At 47.9% G+C, this 13,803-nt stretch overlaps 1 long non-coding RNA gene across 2 annotated transcripts in view; it reads left to right on the top strand.

Moving 5' to 3' along the window:
• The window catches only part of LOC148057241 (uncharacterized), a 68,538-nt gene extending 55,176 nt beyond the window's left edge, over nucleotides 1–13,362 (top strand). Inside the window, exons 4-5 of one of the 2 annotated variants that reach the window (XR_015699312.1) lie at nucleotides 2,486–2,566; nucleotides 13,016–13,362. This is a non-coding gene — a long non-coding RNA (uncharacterized LOC148057241). Of the gene's footprint in view, nucleotides 1–2,485; nucleotides 2,567–13,015 lie in introns of those variants that run through there. The other variant, XR_015699313.1, reaches the window with a different exon arrangement.
• The last annotated feature ends 441 nt before the right edge of the window (nucleotides 13,363–13,803 follow it).

Genomic DNA, 13,803 nt, shown 5'->3' with positions numbered 1-13,803 from the left:
TTTTTTTTTAAACTCAACATTACGGATTAGGGCTGCTGAAGGGGGTGAAAATAAGGGGTGAAAATAATTTTTTATTTTTCAATTTTACAGTGAAAAAGCATATCTCTGTTTCTTGGATGAGGCAGAATGAAATACTTGCCACTTTCCAAGTTTCCCATGCTCCCTTGTGGCATCGCACACTTTGTTCGCAGCACCCTGTGCTGGAGGTGAAAAGGTTTGCTGCGTGTTCCCTTCGGGGCAATGTGGATTTCTCCTCAAAAACCTAGGTTCTAGCAACCGGTTTTATAAATGCCTAAAAAGTGAGGCTTGTACCTTATCTCTTGGGAGATCGTTGATGGATCCATTTCTCAGAAAGATATTTTATTCAGTCCTTTAATGCCATGCCACTCCCTTCATTCAGATGCCTGGAGTCTTTTATCACGTCTCCTCTTACTCATTGCTTAGCCAAGTTGGGCACATTTAGTTCTTTTAATCTTTCCTTGCAACTCAACTGTCTTTAATCATCCTTCTTGATGTCAGAGCGTTTGATGCCCACTTTTATGGCAAACAAGCCTAGGGTTTTTTTTTTGGTGTGCGTGTGAATCACTTGGGAAAGGTCCTGGGAGAGCAGCCGTAGCTCTGCAGCTGGTTGCCCGGGCTCACGCCTGGGTTCCTCAAAAGCTCCCTCGAACATCTTGGTGTGGGTGCCGGGTAAGATTTCTGGCTCACCTTCTACGCCATCGGACTTGGCACTCTCTGGGATTAATTAACATGTTTATTTGTTGGATGTGGGCAGCAACAACCCCTGCAAGACGTTTCATAGGTTGGGTTTCCAGGGGCAGATGTCTCGGGGCGTCCGCAGGAGGGTGCAGGTGCTGATGGTGTTTATGGAAAATGGGCCCAGAAAGGTTACCGTAACCTGCGTTTTCTTCCCGTACCTCCAGCAATAAGAGCAAAATAGAGGTTTAATTTCCTTCTACGATCTCAAAAGCAAACCTTGGTGATCAGTTGTTTTTAGGTGCCTGTGCTGCAGGTCAGGGCAATGTGTGCTGCCGGGGATGGCGGCCCCCTCTTGCTGCTGGTATTGATGCTGTCTTTCTTGAGCAGTTCATCTATTTTGCACCGAGAACAGTCATTCGCAACTTCTTAAGTCAGTTTGAATGTAAGGATTGCTGCTGGCTGTTAACAAGCTGAGCACTGCATTGCTTTAGGGCAGGGTCTTCAAACTTGGCTCTCTGAAGTTGCGGGCCTCCTTTTCTGCATGGAGGTGTCCTGAATTCCCCCCACAGGCCTCCTGGACACCCGTTATTTCAGTGGGAGCTGTTTCTCTGTTTCAGAAAGCCCGACTCAAGCATTTTCTTAAAATAGCCAAGCTCAGATGCTGACACGAAGGGGTTAAGACACCGGATCTCCAGGTTTGCTGGGTCTGGGCCATTGCTGTGCAGCTTGGGGTGGCATCCCTGAGATGGACTTTGAGTTACAGAGCGCTTGGCAGGGAGTTACAGGAGGCCGAAAGCCTGCCTGTCCCTCCCCCACCTCCTGTTCTGCAGGAATGCTTCTCATACTCTCCCAAATTTAGCAGTGCAAATGTGTCTGGGTTAAGTAGGCTGAGTGATGAGGCTGTTCTGATGGTAGTAAAGGTCTCCTTACCCTGCTCTGCCGCAAGCTCACGCTACGAGAGCGGCTGTGTGATACATGACTGTGTGATATATGACTGCCCCAACAAGAGGTCCCGTGGTCTGGGAGGAGAGAGAGGATGGGGATGTAGATGGTGGAAGAAAACAGACTGCTGGGACCACTACCCAGCACGGCACTGGGGACCTGAGCAACAGCCTGATGTCCCTCCGGCTGTCCTTTGCGACCCTCGGGCTGTAACATGGGGTGTCAGCAAAGCCTGGAGGTTGCTGCTAGGAAAAGCCCACATCCTCTTGGTGACGCTGCTGGGATGCTCTGGGTCACGGAGCAGGGGTCCACTGCCTCCACCCCTTTTTCCTTGCAGCTCTTCGCCAGCCCTGGGTGAGCACCAGAAGAAGGGTATCTCTTCACCATCCCGAGCTCCCTGCCGCTCCTGGCTGTGTTTCCTCCCATTACTCTTCAGGAGCATTTGAGGGATTGCTTTAGAGCTGACAGTGAACATCACAGGAGGACCTCGTCATGCTCACTTTGGTGCCCTGTTGCTGGGTCATCTTGCGTGTTCATGGGACAGGCTGTAGGGCTCCATCCCTGATGCTGGGCCGTTAGCTGCCACAGAGCAGCGTGCTGCCGCCTTGGCTGCTTGTGGGGGGCTCCTGTCCCTTCCCCAATTTATATATCTATTTAAATAGATAATATATATTAAATATATATATATATAAAAATATTTAAATAGATATATAAGCTGCAATTTATATATAGTTCCTTTCCAGGGCAGCCTTATTTTGAAGAACTGAGGAAATGAAGCTTTTCAGTTGGAGGGAGGGGACAAGGTCGGGCTTGCTGACATTTCTTTTGTTGTAATGTCATATAGGTCTCGGTTGACTGCAAAAAGGAGAGAGGAGGAGCGTGTGGAAGGGAGGTCAGATCCTGCCAGGGTTTCCTGGGAAAGGAGGTGAGTGGTGATGGCTTTCAGCACTCATAAGCGTGGAGATACAAACCCTCCTGGGCTTCCCTGCACCCCTTGCGTGAGACCTCTTCTGTTGAACCTGCAGGCTTTGTTTTTGTTATGGGTTTCCGTGTATTTTGCCTCTTCAAGGCTGATGGGATGATTGTAGACTGCTGACGTGCTCAGGGGTCTCAGAAGGGCTGGAGACTATCTCGAGTATGCTGAGGTCTGTGCATCACACAGACTGTGTTTCTGGCTGTGTTTGGGGTTCAGAGCAGGGGACTTTGCTTCTCTAGATTTAGAGACCTCTGCTGCAATTACCTGCAACTGAACCAGTCCCCAGCCTCCTTTTACAGTCACTGGAGGGAAATGGATATTTTTAGGAAGCACCTGACCCTGACCTGCTGTAGGCACCTGCATGGGATGAATCATTCCCTACAATACCTGCGGCTCTGCACTGTCAGCACAGCTGGGACGGCTTGTTTGGATGTAGGGTCTGCAGTGCATGTGTAATGGCTGCACCCTGCGTAGGAGGACTGGAGTTCAGGGTGCTTACTGGTGGCTTGGGATGTCCAAACCCACTGGATGAAAGCTTGGGCTTCTCCTAAGCTGCCCTTAAATTTTCTTCAAGGTTTGGACACAGCCTAAATCTGTGAGCTACTTGTCTAAGCCTGCTCTCAGCATGTATACACTCTGACTGGCAGCCTAAGTACGTTCCTGAAGGATAGGGTATCATCACCGACGCAGTTTCAGTCCAACTGGGTCATCTCACACTGGCTGTAGCAGTCCCAGTGGGGACCAGTAAGATGACTCCAGTCCCAGGAGATGACTCCAGCCCCAGGAGCCGCTGCATGGAGAGCCCAGCGAGGCTGCTGGGGCTGCTTGCGAACCTCCTGGGAGCCAGCCCTGGAGCCATTCTGGCCTCCGGCTTTACAAGTAACACAGCTTGTGGCTTTTCAGCCACAGGAAGGTTTGGAGCGAAGCTTACACTGTCCCTGTGGGAGACTGACACCTGTAGTGGGAGCATCTGCATTAGGACTTAGGTGTACAAGCTGTTGCACCTAAGCAGCTGCAACTCTGGAAGATTTTTGATATGCTTCTGTTTTTGCTGGTGCCCTCAATATGCTCTCAGGGGTGCAGCCTGTTGCCCTGTGTTAAGAAAGAGGAATTGATGTTGATGGTGCATCCTCAAGATTGACAACCTTAAATCATAGAATCATAGAATCGTTAAGGTTGGGAAGGACCTCTGAGATCATTGAGTCCAACCTGTTAACCTAACTGCCTCGTCCACCTCTAAACCATGTCCCTAAGCACCACATCCACACGTTTTTTGAATACTTCCAGGGACTGTGATTGCACCACTTCCCTGGGCAGTCTGTTCCAATGCCTAACCACTCTCTCCGTGAAGAAATCTTTCCTAATATCTAATCTAAATCTCCCCTGGCACAACTTGAGCCCATTTCCTCTTGTTCTATCACTTGTTACTTGCCCTTGTAAAAAGTCCCTCTCCAGCTTTCTTGTGGGCCCCCTTCACATACTGGAAGGCTGCTATAAGGTCTCCCTGGAGCCTTCTCTTCTCCACGCTGAACAACCCCAACTCTCTCAGCCTGTCCCCACAGGAGAGGTGCTCCAGCCCTCTGATCATCTTTGTGGTCCTCTGGACTTGCTCCAACAGGTTCACATCCTTTTTATGCTGGGGGCCCCAGGGCTGGATGCAGTACCCCAGGTGGGCTCTCACCAGTGTGGAGCAGAGGGGCAGAATCACCTCCCTCGACCTGCTGGCCACGCTGCTTTTGATACAGCTCAGGATACGGTTGGCCTTCTGGGCTGCAAGCACACATTGCTGGGTCATGTTGAGTTTCTCATCAGCCAACACCCCCAAGTCCTTCTCCTCAGGGCTGCTCTCAGTCCATTCTCTGCCCAGCCTGTCTTTGTGCTTGGGATTGCCCTGACCCATGTGCAGGACCTTGCACTTGGTGTTGTTGAACTTCTTGAGGTTCGCATGGGCCCACCTCTCCAGCCTGTCAAGGTCCTTTTGGATGGCATCCCTTCCCTCCAGCGTGTTGACCGCACCATACAGCTTGGTGTCATCAGCAAACTTGCTGAGGGTGCTCTCAATCCCATTGTCCATACATGTGGACTAATTCAGAAGAAGACAAATCTAGTGCTTTTAGCAGATTATTCCTGATTTACAATAGTTTACAGAGAAAGAAAAGCCATGTTTTGTTCTGTTTTGTTTTGTTTTGTTTTAATACAGTTCATTTAAGTAAAAAATTAGGAACATTGAGGTACAGTTCATTTAGGTAAAATTAACAGTTGCTATCAGGGCTAAAAGTGGGAGGGAAACTGTAAATCAGTAGACCTGAACATATAGCCCTGAATCTTGAGCTAAAGTTTCTAATCATAGGTTATGAATGATGCTTAGTATTTATAGAATTAAAAGGAATTTAGGTGCCAAACAGCTATTCTTTTCTTGCTCCTGGTGTAATAGACTCCTATTTTTCTCTCATCAGAGCAGAGAGAGGAACTGATAATATGTCACTAGTTAATGAAAAGGTCTTGATAATGAATAATTTAGTATTCTTGGAGATGTTTATGAAAATTAAGTCTCACCAAGGATATAACTCTACAGCAGCTTGAGTGAAGCAGAAAATACACTGCTGTAAGTAGTTTCAAAATTTGGCTCAGAGCAATGAGAACTTTCTTTCTGGATGACCGTTTGTTTTAACATAGCTAAAGGCTGTCATTTGTGTTTGTACTGAATATAATTGTGCTAAACAGCACTAACATGATGACAGAGAGACGGACAAGACACCTTCATCACTGGGAAGGTAAAACATGCTTAAGAATTCACAAGTCCACACTAAAGATTTCCAAAAATACCTAGAGATTTTGGAGGCTTTGTTTACTGAGCACTCCACTTACAGGAAAAGTAGTTGCAGGAAAAGCCAAGTTGCCCTTCACTTTTCAGGAAAAGCAGACCCTTGAGGAACAGGCCTATTCAAGATGTGTTAAACTGGCACTCCAGTTAGGTGCTGAAAATAGCCATATGTTTTTGGAAGCACTTAGCTTGGACAGAGGTGGGTCAAATAGAAAGCATGCTAGCCAACAGGGCAGATATGTCTTGGCACTGATAGCTGTTGCTGTGTGCCTGCCCAGAAGTGGGAGACTGCAAGCCTGTGGTGACCAAAAAAGCAGGGAGGTGGTGATGGAGAAAGTGAGAAGCAGCCCAGGAACGAATCAAGGAACGAATCAAGGAACGAATATAGTTTGCTGCAGTACATCACTCTTGTTTAGTTTTAAGTGGGCAAAGAGAATGTGTGTGTGTGTGTGTGTGTTTCTTTATATTATATAGAGTTTCTTCCATGGTTTACTTTACTGTTAGTGTTTCTGTGTTACTAGTCATCAGTATTTTTACTGCAGCCCTGCAGCCCTGGAGAGAGGAAACGCTCCCTTTTATAGTGAGGGATACACTGTCACGGTGAAATTGTGTGGTCACTGCCTTTATCCTGAGCCCTGGCCATGTGCAACTGAGGGACACATATGTCTTCTGCCTTCCATCTGTCTGCCTTTGGGACTGGAAGATGTTGCAGGGACTCATGGTGCCCTTGGGTTCGATGCTTGCTTCTGCCACTGGTCTCTTTGCTCTCAGGTCATACCTCGATTCTCCATCCAGAGAATAGGGATAAACTGAATCTTTGGAGTTGTGGTGATGATTATGTTAAGGACAAGCCATGTAACAGAAGATCCTAGTGCTGTGTCTAAGCAGGGGTGATGCTTTCTGCAGTATCAGTGGTTCCCGGCGAAGAGCCTCATTTTGACTTGGCTGCCGGCCGTCTGGCTGGCTTTTCCACGACAAAGTTCACTCCAGCTGGCTTCCCTTCTCCACGCTTCCTTCTTTGGAAGGATCTTTGTGCCAGGCTGACACCTCAGACGTCAGTGAGAGTGTTCGGGGCTCAGAGATGCAGAGCCACCAAGCCCATGACCTGGTGTGAGGCTCTCTGCTTTCCTTGGGTTTGGTTTTCTGGGATGCTTTGGGATTCTGGGATGCATTAAGCAGGGGAATGTGCTCATTTCCATCTTGACCAAGATAAAATGATCAGCCTGCCTGAAGTGAGGAGGGTTTTGCAAGTCTCAGTGACACCAGCTAAATATTCGGAAGGGGTGTGAATTGAGGCTGGGTGGAGAAGGAGGTTTTTTATCTGCTTCTAAAAGCTAAAAGCAGGTGCTCAGTCAACCAGGAGTTGCCCTAAAGGCAGAGAATAAGGATGCAAATGACCTGTGAAACATAAAAGGAACCATCCGAATGGCCCTTTCTGCCAGTAATGAACTTTACCTCCACCCTGGGTAATTGGCGTGAGGCAAGTTGATCGGCCCTGAGAAAAGGTGGTTGGGTCCAACATGACAAGATGACTCTGTCAAGCCTAAGGATCTTGCAAAGAGGCAAAAATGGGGCAAAGCCCAGAGACCAGGCCAGGAGATATGTGTTGCTAAAGAAACAGGAAAGGTTGGGCTGGGTGTTGGGGTGAGCAGGGTGCTCAGGCATCGGCAGCATTTTTGGCAGTAATTGCTAACGGTGGCTAGCTGGCACCTGGGAGGTCCCTGCAAGGAAGCTTCCTCCAGGTTTTGCAATAGTTCAGCTAGATCAACGCTGATCACCGGTATAGGATTGTGCACAGCAACTTAAAACCTTCTTTGATCAATGCAATCTGAGGAGCACTGGGTTAGCAGAGCTTGCTGAGCTAAACTGTTGCAAGCTCGAAACCGTGGTGGATTTAGGACCCTTCTCAGCCAGCATGGTGATGCTGAGCGCGGTGGGGAGCAGTGCTGTTGCTCTTCCTGTGCTGCCCCGATTCTGCTACAGCCAAATTTTACACCCAACTGGGCCTTTCAATGTAGTTAATATTTTTGCTGTGATTTGGACCTGCACACGTGTCTCATCGGGTGCTCTCAGCTCAGCCATGGCCACAGATGGCTGATCCCCCCCGTTTCTTGCCTGTGCTCTCCTACGGTGCGACGTATCCCGCTTCAGTTTATTGATAATTTTACTAATTTTCCCAGTGTTAATGAGCACTTCCTCAGCACCCCCCAAAGCCAAGACGCTGACTTTCACTACAAGGGTTAAATGCTTATTTATTTTGTGGGCTGCTCCTCCCCCTTTCTGATTTCACTTGATATGTGCAGGATGTGATGATAAAATCCGTTTGAGCTGTCTCCTATTTCCGGCATTTTTACTTTAAAGTAGCCACGTGGGGTGATGAGCGTGTGCATGGATGCCTGGATGGGGAGAGAGCAGCAGGCTGGGCATCCCCACACGCTCTGCAGGCTCCATCCGCGCCCCTGTGGACACCCAGACTTTGGTCAAAGGTTTTGAGGCGTTACATCCTCTCAGAGCCGTTGCTATAAATCTGGAAAAAGATAAATGGTGACATTGTTCAGGCTGGTCTTCCCTCAGCTCCTTGCATTTTCCTCTTCAGGATTCAGCTGCTCCTCAGCAGCAGCACCCAGCATTGTCTGGGCCAGCCGCCGACTTGCCACGTTCAGTGGTTGCACGTGTCTGTGCCTAGAGAGAGCACAGCATCGGTACAGATTCGTACAATCTCCTTTGCAAATTGCATGGTGTATATGGCTGTGTGGGTCTCGTGTGTTTGTGAGGGGTGTCCAGTAGCAAACTGCATATATTTACTTGAACCAGGTGTTTTCTGTTCTTTTTTTTTTTTAGGTTTTGCATCAATGGGTTGTTCAGTTCTGCTGCTTCCTATTAAAGTTAACAGTGTCTCTGGATGGTTAAATCACACGCATATAAAAAGCTGCTCTCAGAGGTGGTTTGTGTCATCTGTATGTTTTTCTTGAGTGTCTTCTAACCCCCCCCATACCTTTGCCTTCCTCACCATGCACAGAGCTGCCCTGACTTTGGCGTCACCTCAGGGTGTGCACTGAGTTTCCTGGGAGGCTTGGGGATGTAACAAGGGGAGTTGAGGGAGATCATCCAGATGTGGTCCACAGTGGGGACCTGAGGGGAGCGAAGCTGGGGGTGGGCAGGGAAGTCCCGAGGGCGCAGCCAGGCCATCAGCATCTCCTACAGCACAGCAGGACCCAAGGGAGAGGCCCCGAAATGCTGGCCAGGGGGGACTGCTGGAGGTCTCTAGTGCCACCAGCACCAGAGGATGGCAGCCAGCACCTCCAGGGATGGAGATGTCCCCACCTCTCCAGGTGACCCCTTTCATCACTGTACCACTGAAAGCTCATAGGAAAGCTTACCCCAGTGCCCTACGGGATCCTCCTAGGCCACAACTTGTGGATGCTGCCCTTTGTTGTATAGTCTGCTGTCTTGGCTGTGATGGGGTGGATGTTGAAGGGGTTGGGAGGAGGCAGGGAGGGGTCTTCTCTAGGGCCCTTGTGGGCAACAAATGATGGCAGGGGTGGGCAGCGAATGCATCTGCAATGTGTCCTGCAGAGATGTCTCCCTGGGGAGATGTCCTCGTGGGGATGTTTTTCCTTAATAAATTTGACCCCTTTGCAGAAAAACCCTGTTCATTTTCTGAATCATGAAGCTGCGTGTTGAAAACCAATGTGAAGCAAAGGGGGCCAAAAAGGATTAATTATTAAACCCGGGGTGTATTCTGTTAACCTCCGAGTGCTCTGGGAGGTAATGTTTCTTAATGATAACCCTCAGCTGTAACTGCCTGCTCTCTTGCAACCTGCAGCCAGATCGCTGTTGGCTTGGAAAAGGTGGCACGCTGGCTGGAGCCAAGAGGCTTGAGGGGTCCACGTTGATGGGGCTGGCGGGTGCATGGTGCCAATGCACCTTCAGGAAGGGCGGATTAAAAACCAGATGGCAACACTCATGAACCAAACTGCTGAACAGTTGCATGTGTTAGGCTCGGACTTTTTTTTCTTTTGTTCAAGTGTGTTTGCCTGAATTTGTCAACTGGATTCCCAAAGCAAGAGGACCTGAGAAGTCTTTAACAGCAAGGAGGAAAGGGTCACCATTGTGAGAGGGGGTTTATTGCTTCAGGCAGGCATGCTGGGAGCTGCTGACTTGGAACGAGATGGGTGGTGGTTTTCCATCTTGTCATTCCTTGTGGTCACGACAGGGAGAGCTGATGTTCCTGCAAATTGGCTGTGCCTAGTGACAGGCCAGGAATATCTTGTTACTGGGTTGCATCCTTCCGTGGGAAGGCATCAGATATACATTGTGATGGGGATTAACTCATTAGGCCTTACTGTATAGATAATGCTTTACAAATTATCTTTTCCTTGGAAGATTTCCTATCCGGGCATAGTCCCAAAGAGCATAAAGTGGATTGTTCTGGCTATTTTATGTTACTCCCAAATGTGTTGGTGTTTTGGATAAACAGCAGAAGCTGCAACCGTTTCCTTGTGCTCTTGCCCGTGGGGATGCTGCTGGTGCGGGCAGGGCTGCTGGACAGTTGAGCAGAACCAGATGGGAATGGGGCAGAATAGGCATTCCTCACGTCTGACCGCTGGGAAGTTGTGTACCACATAGGTTATCCAGGAAGAGATGCCTTGGCGTTGGGGGAAAATAGATTGTCTTGCTGAATTGAATTTTCATATTTCTGTGACAGTTGTGCTAAAAAAAAAAAAATCTTGATGCTTATTGGGATTCATTTTTTTGTGTTTTCTGAGAGCACAAATGAAGGCTTTTAAAGCAGTTTCATTTTCGAAAAGGGGAAAGAGCCCAAGCTTGAGCGTGGGGCACCCTGGTCCTGGTGTTGCCACATACTTCCCGTGTGACCTCAGACAGGTCACACAGCCAGACCAAAAGTGTCCAGAAGTGTGACTTGGCAGCCAACATGCTGGCCCACTTGGAGATGTTGTACTGGCATGACTGTGCTAGTTGGAGCTGGTATTTGGTGGGCTTCACTGCTCCTGAATGGCTGTGGGTAGAAGTCAGGTGAGGTTAGGTGAGAAGTCTAAAAAAACCTGATTTCTAAGGTAAGCTCCACTTACATTCAGTGGAAAGAGGGGCAGCAAATGATGCTTTGGAGCAGCCTGTTCCTCCATGACCATGGCAAGTTTCCAGACAGTTGGCTTACATTAGGTGCCTAACTTCTTGACAGCTAAGGTTAGGAAGAGAGCAGTCCCACCTTTTAATTTCTTGAGGTCTCTGTTGCTTGTATGTAAAATGAGTTTAATATTAAGTCCTTGTTTCCCTGAAACAGAGGATAAATATAAAATTTGGAGCTGCTGCCTGGCTACAGCAGCAGATGGGTGACTGTGTTTGGGATAACAGGCTGATCTTGGCCATGGGCAGCGTCTTTGAAACTGCCAGCATGCCAAGGGTTAATGAACACGGTTGGGTTTCTCCTGATGAACCGATGCGTTAAAGCTTTGAAAGCAATTTTACTGCCGCACGCCACCACAAACCTTTTTATTTAAGATGTTCCTTTCATGAAGCTTCAAATAGCACCCATGTTGGACTGAAATCAAAATCTCCAGGAGAGATTAGGACAATTTCACTTGAGGTTTCTGTTGTGGTCACTTGCAGGAGAAAAAAAGAGGGTAAGATAACCAAGGTCAGCACCTCACTTCAAGCTGCCAGTAGAGCTCCTCTGGGGGAGAGAAGGATTGAGTTACTCCACACCTGTAATTCATCCCTCGTGCCCATAACCAGATAATCCAGCCAAACAGTGGCGGAAAGGATGGGAAAGTTAGGAAAACTTTTTGCTGTAAGCTGAGCTGGGCAAACGATGCTCAGAGCGGCGTTGGTGTCTCAGGCGCAGATTTCTCTTTGGAAAGTGCTGGGGAGGGATTTTATCCAAGGTTTTGCAGTAAAAGTCCTGATGTCCTTAAAGTGTGGAGTAGAGCGTGCCTCTTCAGATGCACCATGCTTGCCCCTGGTGTTAACAGTTTCTGGGGGTACTGATTCTGATTATGTTTTGCAGTCATTATTGCTCAATATAAGTATTGTCTTTATTTGAATTTCATTAATTATTGTTTAATATTGTAGTATCCTTTATTACAGATAAGTACTACCTTGTATTTATTAGTCTTACCTTTCTAGAGGAGCTGTTAAATGCTTTCCAGCCCTGGGATGCTTGTGTGCCCCCTTTGATGCCCTTAGGCATATTATCCAATTGTGATAAAAACCTTCCAACCCATTTTCCTTCATTTTCATCCTCGTTTTGCACCGTAACTTGATTTTTATGAAGCCATTGAGCTAACTACAGTATTACTCTAGTGTAATTTATGTGTGTTTGACATTATTGACATTTTTGCCTCATCTGGGTTAAGTCTCAAGGATAGCACCCTGCCATTGCCTGCCAACTTTACTTTTTATCTAGTTGATGTTGGACTAGCCTTCAAGGAATGGATTTTGCAAAGTTATTTCTGAGGTTCTGCTGATTTTTGCCGTGTCAGGGCTGCGTGATTTTAAGAAAATTGCATTTCAGCAGCAGGCTGGCTTACACAGCACACTGGTGTACTCCGTGATGCCAAGGAAATCATTTGCTTCAGCATGCAATCCTTGTTTTTCCTGGGATATCTCCCATGGACCTTCTGGCTGATTTTTCTTTAGTGAGATCTGACTTGATCATCGCCTGTTGTGGTATGTAGGGGTCCAAGCCAAGAATATCCACTATTTTTGAAATGTGATCATTACTGTTCAAAATAGGCTTTTTTTCCATGATCTTATAAGATTTTGCCACTTCTCTAATAAGCTAATTTTATCCCTGCTTTGGCATCTGTGCTCCTTGGTGTTATTTTGGTGTGTACTTTATATATATCTTATATATAGCTCTGTGCGTGTATGCGTTACTGTTATGTGATTTATATACAGCCTGTCTTGCCTGCTCTGTCACGAGGCAATCATTCTCACTTTTGTGGGGGGATCTCGGGTCAGATGTGTTGGGTCCAACCAGTCCATTGCCAGACCTCTCTGCGACCTGTCCCAGTTCTCTTTCCTTCATCCCCAAATAAGACCAGTGCTCCACCTGGGCAAGAGAAGACACCAACCAACCAGCACCATTTCACTTGCCTGTAGGTGAGGGGTGTGTGGGCTTTGTAGCTGCTAGGTGGAAGCCCCCAAATCTCTGAGTTACAGATGCTCGTCATTTACGTGTGTGCAAATGGGCATGGGTCCACAAATGTGGTCAAAGCATATATGGGGAAAATGGCTTTAAAAATGGGGATAAAACTGCCCTGAAAGAGGAGGAGAAACATGCTGGACTGTGACCGGGGTGCCTGCAGCCTCTCAGGCATGGATGAAGGCCGGAGGCAGCAACTGGGGCAGAGTGTGTGGTGGTGGGTGGAGGAGAAGATCATGGGGAGGAACTCTACACTGGATGGAAAACTCAAAAAGAAAATCTTGATTTGGATATGGAGATCATTAATAGGGGCAAGCTGGTTCCCCCAGCTGGTTGTTTCTTACACACCTTACTTTGCTGCTTTGCTTTCCTTATGTGCCTGCTAACTTAATGAACTTAATAACAGGGTTAGAAGGACTCCGACAGTGCCAGCATGCTTTTGGGGCAGAAGAGGAGCTGGAATTAACCACGGGTCAAGTCACGGAAGAAAAGTGGAGCCTCGTGGTCAAGTCCAACCTGAGAGAGCTCGTGGAGCAAGATGCCCACTTAATGCACCCATCTTTTGGTCCTGCTTGGAAGAGGACATTCTCCTTGAATGGACACTCATGGCCTTTATTATGGTGGCATCTCCTTAAGGCCTCCACATGATCATGATGGTATCTGCCAAGGAGGTGGAGACCTGTTCTGTTGTGACTGTGTTTTACATATTTGCCTAATGTGAATCACAGTCCAGCTGAGTTGTGGTGGGCTTTGTTGTAGGCAAATAAAGATTTCCAAGAAGCTCTGGAGTTTCTAGATTGATGACCTGAAAACAGGCACATAAAAACATGTGTGGTGTAGAGTGGAGAGGATGTTTTTTTCCTTTGAGGCAGTTGGGTTTTTGCTAGAGGAGGATACGAGGCTGAAGTTATTAGAGGTAAATGCGCCGTGGACCTTGACTGCCAGTTTTGAGGTTGGTAGCTGAGACAGGCCGGGAGCAGAGCCACCTGGAGCAGGGCGTGGCCACCTCCAACAAGGGCCTTGGTGGGTCTGGTATGACAGGGTAGGCTGTAAATTGGATTTCAACTCGATTTTACATCAGATTGCTGGGCTGAAGGAAGAGGCAGCTCTTGGTCTGAGGAGCACCGCAGCTTGCCACTGGCAGGGCCGTCACTCTGATCAGCACTGGTGGACTTCCATCCTTTCTGCTGGGGT

Source organism: Nipponia nippon, unplaced genomic scaffold, assembly GCF_047370975.1.
Source record: "Nipponia nippon isolate SJK-2023a ecotype South Korea unplaced genomic scaffold, ASM4737097v1 scaffold_1, whole genome shotgun sequence".
NCBI lineage: Eukaryota > Metazoa > Chordata > Aves > Pelecaniformes > Threskiornithidae > Nipponia > Nipponia nippon.
This window is presented reverse-complemented; position numbering and strand designations above follow the sequence as displayed.